General features: G+C 41.9%; 2 long non-coding RNA genes across 2 annotated transcripts in view; one reads left to right on the forward strand and one right to left on the reverse strand.

Moving 5' to 3' along the window:
* LOC131517284 (uncharacterized) overlaps nucleotides 1-12,418 on the forward strand; it is a 282,203-nt gene that overhangs the window by 25,103 nt on the left and 244,682 nt on the right. The window lies entirely within an intron of this gene.
* On the reverse strand, nucleotides 2,577-3,403 carry LOC131517285 (uncharacterized). Its single transcript, XR_009264497.1, has 2 exons — nucleotides 3,033-3,403; nucleotides 2,577-2,836 (listed from the first exon to the last, which is right to left on the reverse strand). It is a non-coding gene; the product is annotated as an uncharacterized LOC131517285 (long non-coding RNA).

Genomic DNA, 12,418 nt, shown 5'->3' on the forward strand with positions numbered 1-12,418 from the left:
TAAAATGTGATATTATCTCACGCATGGCAGTTTGCAAACAACACTCTTCTCACTGTGAGGTACCAGTTGTTAATAAGATGAACCATGTGCTTTTCTTTGAGGAAGGTTAGAATCTTCATAGTCTGTGCATTTTCCCCTGAGATATATTACAAAGCAAATAATTCAGAGACACTGATTCAGCCTTCCAATGGGATGGTTCTACCTGAAACAAGGTGTTTCACAGCTCCCCTATTACAGCTGACCTGTCCAAACAGCTATTTTTTATGCTGGGAGGACTGGATCTGAGTCCCAGTCAGAAACAGAGGAAATCCACGACAAAATCAACATCTAAGTGTCTAAATCAGGAATGGTAAATATGTGGCATGGATACTACTAACACACAACTCTCCTCGCCTGTGACAGACATCACTATCTGTTGATTTACTTTTCCCATCAAACCCAGAGGTATTCTTGGAAACTGTCAACATTGGGCTTAAGACAATTGATCAGATTAGCTCCTGGGGAGAATCCAGTTTGCCCTCATTGGTCCAGGAAGTCAACTTAAGAACTCCAATTTTTCAGGGGCACCTGGGTGGCTCAGTCAGTTGAGTGTCAGACTTGAGCTCAGGTCAGGATCTCACAGTTTGTGAATTCTAGCCCCTCTTTGGCTGGCTGCTGTCAGCGCAGAGCCTGCTTTGGATCCTCTGTCCCCCCCTCTCTGCCCTTCCCCTGCTTGCATTCTCTCAAAACTAAATAAAAACATTAAAAAAAAAAAGAACTCCAATTTTTCATAAGTACAAATGTATGCTAAATAATTTAGTATTGTCCATTTAAGAGTCACGCACTGCAGACACTTTATCTTTGAACGCTTTCTCTCCAGAGGTCCCATTCTTTTTGAATTAGGAGCAGTGGGTGCAGGGGAAGGCTGCTGACCTTTGGGTTAGGATGCCTCTGTGACTGAATCAGTTACTTAATGCTTCCTGACCTTGCTTTTAATCATCCACAAAATGTGGAGTCTTCAGTGGAAATACTTAAGTGTGTCTGGTCATTGTCATTTAAGTAAAAGTCATAATATGTTGTTTGTATTTGTTGGGGCATGAATAGCTGTAAAGCACCCTATTTAGCGTTAAAAAAAATGATTTAGAAAGTTCTACCTCAACTTGCCAATTCTTGGTCAGATTTTTCTGTCCTAATAGTCTTATTAAGCTCCATTTAAAATCTAACCAGAATCCAGGATGCTTATTAACTTTTAATCCTTATATTAACTGCATATAGATTTGCCAACATGGCCCTATTTACTTGAAGCTTATACCCCTTTTCTTTTCATTGGCATTCATCAGTGTCTTTAGAATCTAGTCATTCTAAAGAAGTGAGAAGTGAGCTGAACTCCCCTTAGCTGAATGCTTTCTGAGTTAAGCCTATTGACTTGTTTCCTAGGTTAGTTTTTATATATTTAAAGTCAGACACTTATTGGCCTGCTACTTGCATGTCTCAGCATGGATACTAATCCCAGGGTCCTGCGAGATAAAAAATAATAATAAGATCAATAATCATATTGATTCCCTTTTTGGTGCCTATAGCCTTGTTCTCAGATACTGTTTTGGTGACTTCCCAGGAGTATCGAGTGTCATGGTTTGGAGGTAAGCAAGTTTGTTTTAGAGACAGGATTTCACATTTCTGTAGGTGGTGTTTACAGTGTAGAGCCCCTAATCAATTATTTAATTAGTGAGTACCCAGTAAATCCTGCTAAGTTTTACACATTATTACAGGGTCAGAAGGAAAGTCAAGGTCACCGTCCAAAGATGTATAACTGTCAGTTGGGTTGTGTCTAATCAATAACAAAAGCAAACAATTTATGCATACACAGGTCTGAATGTCGGACATGTACAGAGCATCTACCATGGGGAGTCATGCCAGGTCCTCGGGATATAAAGTTTTACAAAACATGACTTCTGCCTTTGAAAGGCTAGCTCTCTCTGGATATGTGGAATGTGCATGCAGAGAGAGGACAAGGTGAGGGATGTATCTCAGTTTGTAGAGCCTGTATCATCTGGGTGCAGAGACGTTTGGGTTTCTCCAAGATTTTGGAGAAAAGATCATGAGAGGTTGAAGGGCATCTGTAGCAAGTGTGGGGTTGGTAGGTGGAGGAAGGAAAGTAGGAGAAGAACTATTGAGCTGGGGGAGGCATCCCAGTGTCCTGAGGAACAATGAGGGATTGTGTCTGACTGGAGCCGGGGTTCATGCAGGGAGTTACAGGAGAGGAGGGGGCAGAAATTGGTTGGGGCCAGGCCTTAGACGCCTTTGACTTCCAGCCATGGCGCTTGGAGCTGCTTCTGGGTATATGGATAGCCTCTGATGATAGTTTTTAGGTGGCATTTAAAAAAGATGAAATCTACCATGTTATGTGGAAGGAGCTGGGGTGGCAGAGACACTAGATGCAGGGCAAATATTTAAGAGACATCTAGCTACCACTTGAGTTGCAAGATCAAAAAAAAAATTTTTTTTTTCACTCTAAGGACAAAGAAATAAGTTGAGTGTCACTAAGCTGCTGGGATGAAGCAAAAAGAGAGGCAGACAAGCATTTACCACTGTGAAAAGAGGTTTTCCTTACGATTTACTACTTGTGAAAAAGAAAGGATTCGATCTGGACTGCCATAGACCTGTGTATCCACAGGTCATCTCTGATTGCAGGTGGGCTTTTAGCATTAAGTTAGGGGTGTTCCCGTTGCTGGAAGGTGCAGTGAGAGCATGGTGGGCTCTTCAGTGACTGCGTGTGCTGTGCCCATCTCTGTGCCCTCTGGACTGCAGAGTGCGTTTCCTGGTGACCTTGTGGCACTTGACAATCTTCCTTGAATAACTGAAAGCCATTAAAGGGAAAAGTGGATAAACAACAGAATTGCCCGAGGAAAGATGAAGGAAGAGAATAAGGAAGCCGTCCACAGGAAAGAGGCCACTAAACATCCCCCGGGTGAGGGAAGGTGGAAAATAAAAAGTATATAACATGTCAAGGCCATTGTGTTGCAAGTGGCAAGGACAGAGCCAAGTCTGCCTACCTTAGTGAAAGGGCGTAAGACAAGGATTCAAGGGAGAATCAAGGAAGACAGGAAGTGATCCCGGTATAGTCAGTCCTTGATTATATGGTCACCTGTTCATTTATTCCCCCAAAGTTAACAAGGTCTTCTCTGAGGGAAACTAAGCAGCTGGAATGCTTGGATTGAGGGAATAGCATTTGCAAAGGCACAGAGGTATGAACAAGCAAGGTGCTGGTAGACACTCCAAGTGTTTGGGTATTGCTAGAACATACAGAAGTTATAAACAGAACTTCTGGGGGCACCTGGGTGGCTCAGTTGGTTGGGCAGATGACTCTTGGTATTGGCTCAGGTCATGACCTCACGATTGTGAGAATGTGCCCTGAGTCAGGCTCTGTGCTCAGCGTGGAGGAGTCCACTTGGAATCCTCTCTCTCCCTCTGTCTCTGCCCCTCCCTCACTCATTCTCTTTCTCTCTCTCAAAATAAATAAATAAACTTTAAAAAATTAAAAAAAAAATGCAGAACATCTGGCAGCCCACGGAAGTGTAGAATTTGGCTGAAGCAGTGTTTTGTGTTCTAAATTTGTATTTGTCAATGCTGTAATTGGAAGACTTCACACAAAAGTAGCTGTTTCATAAGACATCATCACAAAACTTAGTGATTTGAAATTGAGCCATTACTTTAGTAACTCTCATGGTTCTAGGAACAACCGGGCTCAGCTAGAGATTCTCATCCAGGGTTTTTCATGTGGTTGCAGTCAGCAGGTGGCTGGCATTGGAGTTGAAATGGAAATTGAAAACATCTCACCCACTTACCTTGTGGTTGCTAGGACTTTAGCAGGGGCCATTAGCCAGAACACCTACACATGGTACCTCCACATGGCCTGAGCTTCTTCAGAGCATGACTCTTGGGTTCCAACAACAAGTTTGCAGAGACAGGAAGAGGCAGCTCCCAGCTTTTTAAAGTTTGGGCCTAGAAATAGAACATCACATCCACCATATTCTATCGGTCATGTTCTATCGTGTATGAGCTGAATTGTCCCCTTACCTGTTCGTATGAGTAGGAGTGTATTGGGAGATACAGTCTTTAAAGAGGTACTTAAAATGGGATTATTAGGGTCAACCTTAACCTAGCGTGACAGATGCCCTTGTGAGGATGCCAGACATGTGGTACCTACAGACTGAGGGGTGACCATGTGAGGACATAGCAAGAATGTGGCCATCTGCAAGCCAAGGAGGGAGGCCTCAGAAGAAATCAAACCTGCTGACACCTTGATCTTAGACTTTTAGCCGTCAGAACTGTGAGAGTATACATTTCAGTTGTTTAAGCTACTCAATCTGTGGTATTTTATTTTAGGAGCCCGAGTGGACTAATAATATACCACGGAAAGGTTTTGGGTCATAGGGTGACATGACTCTCTCAATCCTTCTCTCTCTCTCTAGCCACTCACCCATCTGTCTGTCTCTCTAGTGACAGTGTGAAGGTCATACTAGAAGTTAGTGGCCAGAGGCAAGAATATAGCTAAGCAGTCTTTCAGTGGTCAGATGAATGGGCAGGTGATGAGCAGTATATTGGGAATGGGAGAAACAGAAAAAGCAGGTGTCCAATTCTGAGGTGTAAAGTTGGCAGTGTTTGGTGATGGGATATACGGGGTGGGCGTTCCTCAGAGGGAAAGGCCAATGAATGCCAGATGCAGGGTAATGGAATCCTACGGAGGGGGGGGGGTTGGCCACATTTAATAACCCCTTTCACTGGTGGAAATTTATAATGGTGTGAAGTACCGTGAGATGCATATGCCTGTGCCCCAGAGCTCAGAGCCTCTGACTCCACCCTCTTCCTTCTAGGCAAGGTGGACTAAGGCTCTGTTTTGCAGAGGAGAGGGTGACTGGCAAAGGACATTCTTTCCTTTTTCAGATAGCCCTGTGCCAAGGGGACTCTAAGCACACCCACACCACACCCGGGATGCACCAGCCTGCAAAAGTAGCTCTGTGTCGAGCTGGGCTGAGCTCTGGCCCCACAGACATGTCCAGAATCAGGGGCACACAGGGAACATTCTGCGTCTCACTGCTGTTGCCACCAAGCCAGTCCTGAGGGTCCCTACGTCATCATCCTCTCAATGACCTGGCTGACTTTGTTCCCATGGGAGCCTATTAATAAAGCACCATTATACAATAATTATGATGGTAAAACCATGTGTGTGGGGCAGTATTTAACCAGTGAAAATAGATTAATTTGAAATATGTGATCATTCCCGATAGGAGTTAAAGTTGACCTTTTCTTGACATATATCAGGAAAAAAGTGGGAGGGAGGATAACCAAGTGAGTAGAAAAGGTAAGATATCAAGAAGTTTACCTCCTCCAGGATAAAATTTTCTAGTGCCTTTAGAAGAAGTCCTTTGCATATTGTAAACAAAGCCCTTTCCAGCTGAGGCCAGCCTGGCTCAAGATGCTATTTTAGAGTTAATTATAAGTCCTTTTTCTTCTTTAAAGCATGTCTCTTCCACTGCACCTCTCCTGCTTTGATGCCAACCGCATTTGAACTTGAAAAAGCACATTTCCTTATCCACAAACACCATTTCAGACTTTCTCAATTTAAGCAAGTCCTCTTTCTCAAGAACTGGAATACAAATTGGGGGTGGGATGGGGTGGAAAATGGATGAAAAGAATTTACAATACAAAACTTTAAGTACAAATGAATGTTGTTGGATCTGCTGCCCCACCACCCCCACCTCCCTTAATTTCTACTTGCTACTTGGAAGGCCCGGGCAGGGTGCGGTGCCCTGGGCTCACAAGAACATGTCACAGCCAGCCAGAGGGGTCCTCTTCCCACATTGTGTCTCTGGCAAGCTGTAAACCCACTATGCCTTACATGGGAACCATGCCAGGAATTTTCCCCTTAAAAGATGCACAGAGATGGTGTATTTTGATTAAAAGAAAAAAAGTCTGGCTGGTTACAATGAAGATTACAACACGCTCTACTCATGTTATTCACATCCACAATGCCACTGCTGTTTTCTCTCCTTGATCCTTAGATTCCTGGTCTGGCACTTCCATTCTAAAGTTTGAACATGAACACAATGACTTCTGAATCACCACTCTGGGCACAAACAGCCCTCAAGCTCTCGCCATGTTTTTTTTTTTTTTTTTTCTCCCTTATATCTGTTTAAACATTTCAGCTCAGAGTGCAGTGCTTAGGTCTAAAAACGGCTTGAATGTAATTACTAACAATGTTACCTCTCTGCCGAAGCCTGTAATTCCCTCTTGATGAAGATGGCGATATTGATTTGGCTGGGATTGCGTGCAAATAAACCGTGACATTGGGAGAGGTGTAGTCTTTCAGTTTGCAGTGTGTCTGTGATTTCACTGTAGTGGTCAAGTTTCCCCCACCCATATGGTTTGGCTACAGCATTTATAGGGATTAATACCTGTCTGCTAGGCTCAGATGTAAACTGTAGCCATCAGAAGTTCTCAACTGGAGCCTTTGTTTAGGTTGTGCCTATCAACTGCAGCCATCTCTGCTCTTACATTTATCAAAGTAATTGAAGAGGAATGGGCTCTCTCTGTCAGGCTGGCTGTCCAAAGGTCATGGTACTTCAGAAGGAGACAGGTGGAGGAGGGGATTGGAAAATATTTTCAGGCAGTGAAGTGATTTGGTAATTCACCACCACAAAAGAATCTGTACCACTGTTCCCCAGTCAGGCATTGAAGAATATGTTCTCTTAAAGTAAATGGTCACCACTTCATGTTGATTTGCAACAAAGTTTCTAGCCATGAGTCCTTTTAAGGCTAAGGGGGAAAAATGTTTGGGGAGAACATAACTATACCTACCACTCAAACAGATTCTGTGTTGCCTGGCAGTACCGTGTAAGAGAGGTCAGACAGGATGAGTGCCATTGAGGGCAATCTCCTGGCAAAACTAATTTGGAAAGTGTGTAATTCAAATGAAACTGATGTCTAAATGGAGAAGGTATGCCTCTGTGTGTGTGTGTGTGTGTGTGTGTGTGTGTGTGTGTGTAGCATAAATTAATCCTACAAATTAGCTGCATATAAAAGGAGACTAAAGAGACATAGCAACTAAATGCAATACCTGATTCTAGGCTGGTCTAAGAGGAGAGCAGTGTTACAAAAGACACGATGCAATCAACTGGAAAATTTGGAATATGGGCAATAGATCATATAAAATTATAGCATCATCAGGTCATGATCTCACGGTTTGTGAGATTGAGTCCCGCATAGGGCTCTGTGCTGACAGCACAGAACCTGCTTGGGATTCTCTTTCTCCCTGTCTCTGCCCCTCCCCTGCTCACATGTGTCTGAACATAAATAAATTAACACTAAAATTTTTTTGAATAAAAAAAATTGCTGAAGTTGATAGACAACTGTAGTATGGCTACATAGAATATCTTAATTTTGAAAAATACACATGATATACACAACTTATTTTTAAGTAATTACAAATTACATATATGTTTTGCATATATATTTTTACATATGTATATGAGAGAGAAGGGAGAAAGGGAAAGAGAAAGAGAACAAATGATAAAACAAATGGGTAAAATGTTAATAGGTGAATTTGGGTGAAGGGTACTTTTTTCTATTCTTAGTTTTACAATTTTTCTGTAAGTTTGAAATTGTTTCCAAATAAAAAGTTAAGAGGGAGGGATGCCTTTAGATATCTGAGCCAAATCTTGCCTCATCCAAAACTCTTTTGCCATGGGGTAAATGAAAATTCTGACTTTGGTTTTTTGTTTTTTTGGATTTTTTTTTTGGTATTAGTGTTCTACTTTTTTTCTGTGTTCCCCCTTCTACAAAGATACTTAACTGGGAGAAGATACCAAAGCCTCATTTGTTGACCAGATAGATGTTGAGTTGTTCAAGATGCATGACCAGAGCAGAAGTGTTTGGCAAAAGTCAAAATCCTGACAAGGTGGAAGAAACCTAAACCATGGAGGTGAACTCACGTACATGTTGACTTAGCTGCCAGGGATATTGCAGAAGCCCGTTAGTGCTTCTCATTTTCTCTCCTCTCTCCACCAGACTTCCTCCTCGCAGTTAGAATTACCTGCATCTAGCACCGGTTTCCTCTTGTGATTGCCTTGTTCAAGCACTTAGAATTCCTTCTGTTCATGATTTCTCCACTCTCATCCTGAAGTTACTATTGTTTCCCACACTCCATTCCCAAATAGAACCTCCCTCCATTTCTGCTAATCACTCTAACTCCAGCTTCATACACTTCAACCAACCACAGCTCTCTGATTACTTAATCTCTTCCTTTATGAATGTGACTTTTTTCTGATAACTTATGAAAATAGTCCCTGTTTATCATGGATGATTTGAGAAGCACTGAAAAGCACAAGGACAGGAAGCAAATGACTCACCCAAAATGCCACCAGTCGAGACTGATTATCTCACCATTCAAGACAACCACTATATTTCGTATTTTCCTTCCTTTTTCTATGCGTACATTTGTATGTGTGTATATAATGAGGTCTATTCTCTTTTTTTCTCGCTTAACTTTACACTGTGATATCATTAAACATGGTTTTTAAAAGTTGTATGATTTTCAATTAAATGGAAGAACCCTAGGCTGATATCCAGCCGTTAGGTAACATGGTTGGTTACTAATTGGTTGGTGCATCTGTTATGATTGGTTAGTCTATTGGTTTTGATTGGTTGGTGTGTTGGTTGTAGTTATAATTGGTTGGTGCCTGTGTCATACCAGTTGTTAAATATTTTGAATATCACCAGTAGTTATATCATTACAGTGTTAACATTTTCCTTATTATTGGACATTTGGGTTATATTTAATTCATGCTATTATAAGTAAATCTATAAAAGAACACACAATAATTTTTGTATAAATGGCTAATAATTTCCTCTGGTTAAATTTCTAGAAACTCAGTAACAGGCCAAAGGTATGATTATTTTAAAGCCTTTGATGCAATAGCTCTGCAGAAAGATTAGATTCATTTCCAATATACTCTGGCCAAAAGGGCACTAGGGTATCACTGAACCCTGCAAGCCCGAGTATTATCGTTTTAAAAAGATCTTTGCCAATCTGATGGTTGAAAAATAATGTCTTGCTTTAATTTGTATTTCTTTTGCTTGTATTTTTAATGTGAGCATTTGAATATTTTACAATGTGTTTTGCCAGTTTTTCTCTGCTCACTTTTCTGCTTTACAATTCATCATGTTTCTAGGCTCTGTCTTTACTTTTTTTGAGGATGTGACAGCTGTCCCCCTCACTGACTGCCAGGATTAGTTTGGCTACTCTCCTTGGCAAGGCTGGTGCCACTTTCTTCACAAACCCACTTGCAGGCCTCCTGAAGCAGTTCCTTAGTTGGAAAAGATTGTTTTCATATTTGCAGATGAGTTATGTTGTAGGGTATTTATGTTGCTTTCTGTGGGTGTGTTGTTGTTTCCCTTATAATCCAAGTTCTTCAAAGGCCAGTTCTTTGGCTTTCAATAAAAAGAAAATATTTCTTTGGAACTGGTTTGATTATCTATTACTATGTAACAGATCTTCTTGAAACTCAGAGGTTTACAATACTAATTTATTACTATCTCTCACGTTTCATGTGTGTGTGTGTGTGTGTGTGTGTGTGTGTGTGTGTGTGTTAGCTAGGCTATTGTTGCTTGAGGTCTCTCTTGAAGTTGTAGTCACATGGTGTTAGAGACTAGAGTCATCTGAAAGCTCGACTGGATTGGGCACCCAAGATGGCTTTTTGTCTCACATGTCTGACTCCTCGTATGAGATAGCTGGAGCAGGTAGGGGCTCTCTGGGCTCTCTATCCTCTACCTTTCTTTCTCTCCCTCTCTTTTGTGGCTTTTTCACATGGCAACCTTGGGCTTTCTCAAATCATGGCAGTCTTATGGCATTTGAACTTCTTATGTGGGGCTACCTTCTCCCAGAGCAAGTACTCCAAAGAGATCAACTTAGAAGCTGCAAGGCTTCTTGTGGCATAGTCTTAGAAATCATGTAGTATCACTGTAGCCACATTCTATTGATCAGAAGGGAGTCACAGAGTTCTCAAAAGTGAGAGCCCTGTTTACAGAGGAGGGGACTACCCAGGGGAGTAAATACCAGGAGGCATGGTTGGAAGGGCATCTTTGGAGACAAGCTACCACAGGTGCCTCACATTGATTGCATTACATCCATACTTAGCATTCAATAAGTTCTTATTAAATGAGCAACCTAGAAACTAGGGATAAATGGTTTTTTAAAAAAGCCATTTGACCTTAATTTCCTTTACTGATGGGGAGGGCCCAGGGACTGAGCCATGAAAAATGAGACTTTGGCATAGCTACAATCTAATCTCAGAGGAGCAAGTAACCTCAAAGAAATTCACTTATGGGCGTAATTATATCCTACTGACAACTGGGTATTTTATTCCAAGATTCTATTATCCTTAGTTATCTAACCAATATTTTCCTATTTATCCTCATTTTCTGCCTCTGAATAGGGAGGCAACTGCACTAAAGCTAAATCTCCCATCACATATGCTGTTGTTAAACATAATAAAGTTACTCCAATGCCATTGCATATCCTTTCTAATTCATACCATTAGAAGTTTGGTGTTAGTTACAGGGACAGCCCATCTTTTCATAAGAGATCTAGTCCTCAAAGTTTATTTTTGAATGTAGGTAGGGGAAGGGGCCACCATTGTGTCTCTGTCTGACTCACTCAGGGGAAGTTTGGGGTCAAGTCTGCTTTGGCCTAAAGTGTAAAATTGATCCATTCCTTTCCCACACAGTAACAACTTCTTCTGATAGCCTCCAAATGGAAAACACATGATGCTTTAAGATTTCATTAATTCAGTTAAAGATAATTTCTCACTAACAACGTTTAAGATTATACCACATGCCTTCTAGGAACTTACAGCAGAGAGGAGAATAGACGTATATCTTGATACGAAAAGCCATATAGAGGATACAGGCCTACACTAAAGGCCATATGGAGGATACAGATGTGAAATGCCACCGGGATTAAGAGATGGAAAAAATTACTCAGGATGGGGTGGCATTTGTTGTCTTCTGAAAAGGATTCTGATAGATAAATGTGCCCAAGTTTAGAGCTAAACACAGTCTCAACACAGAGCCCAGCGCAACTGGGAAGGGAATGGAGCTTTGTTTCTCTGGCAGCACTTTGTAAGCATACTGAAGCAGCGTGGGGAGACCAAAGTGAGTTAACCCCCTCTGTGCCCTCTAAACAGAAACCAGACAACCAGAGGAGGAGCCTGCGTGGAGCCCCATGGAAGGCGGCCTCATGTCCTCTCAACTGGTGCCAATATTTGAAACATCAGTAGGTGTGGTGGTTTCTCTGCTGTAGGTTTGCAGGTCCCCTGATGGGTGGGGAGGCCTGGCAGAGGAACAATCCCAGCACACATTGGGAAACAAATGTACAAATGTTCATTTGGGCGCCTTGAACAGCACACATGGGTTTCAGCTCTGGAGACTGCAAAGGTTCTTAGCAGGGAAGCAGTTAATGTGACACAGCACACTTTTAAAGCCAGAAGAATCTCACCGCCCCTTCCCCCCATCTGGGGCTGGCTTCTAGCTGAGTTTAAGAGATTTGGAAAGGATTTGAGTGAGGGGGGTGTGGTTCTGGTGGTTCAGTTCCTAGGAAATAAAACAATCCTTTTCTTTGACCTTTAATGTGATTCAGATCAGCGTCTCCTTGGCACAAAGCTTTTTCTGTGCAGTCAGTTTGCTGTAAGTGCAGCCACTTGACTTCCAGTTTTATGTTTCTTCTGTCACCAGCAGCCTGAATTTTGAGTGGGAAACCTAGCGATTCAGAGCTCAACCTCTGACTCTTGTATTGGTGATGCTTGAGAAGTTCAAAACCCAGCTCAAAGCCTGAATCCTCAGATAATTGTTTCTCCTTCCTTTTCTATAAATGATGAGGGGGAACAGGCTTCCTTGTGAATGACAAAACTGCAGGGGCTTAAGGAAGGACTTAGAACCAGTGATTGGATGGTCTGGAGCCACACTTTGGAATTGTCGCCTGATCCCAGATGACACACATGCTCCCCGGAGGGAAGTCAAAAAGCAAGAATTTAAGAAGTTAGGGACAAAGGAATGTACATTAAACTCCCTCACAAACCAGGGATTTGACTAATCCCAACGGAGTCATGAATCTGACTGAGGGAAGTTCTGTTTTTCATGTACTTCAGGACGCATGGTGCCCTTCTGTTGAAACAAAAATCCTGTCATATTGGTGCTGCCATATTGGTGGTTCTCTTTTGTGATACCATGTTTTGGCTGTGCAATTTGTAGCTAAGAAAGGTGAACACATTTTTACATAGCATCCACAATAGAAGTCTGGGCTGGGTTTTTCAGGTAGCTTTTGAAATCTGTAAAGACTCAATATAAAAAGATAATTTTTTTCATTGTTAAGAAAACACGGATT

Source organism: Neofelis nebulosa, chromosome 7 (genome assembly GCF_028018385.1).
Source record: "Neofelis nebulosa isolate mNeoNeb1 chromosome 7, mNeoNeb1.pri, whole genome shotgun sequence".
Taxonomy (NCBI): Eukaryota; Metazoa; Chordata; class Mammalia; order Carnivora; family Felidae; genus Neofelis; species Neofelis nebulosa.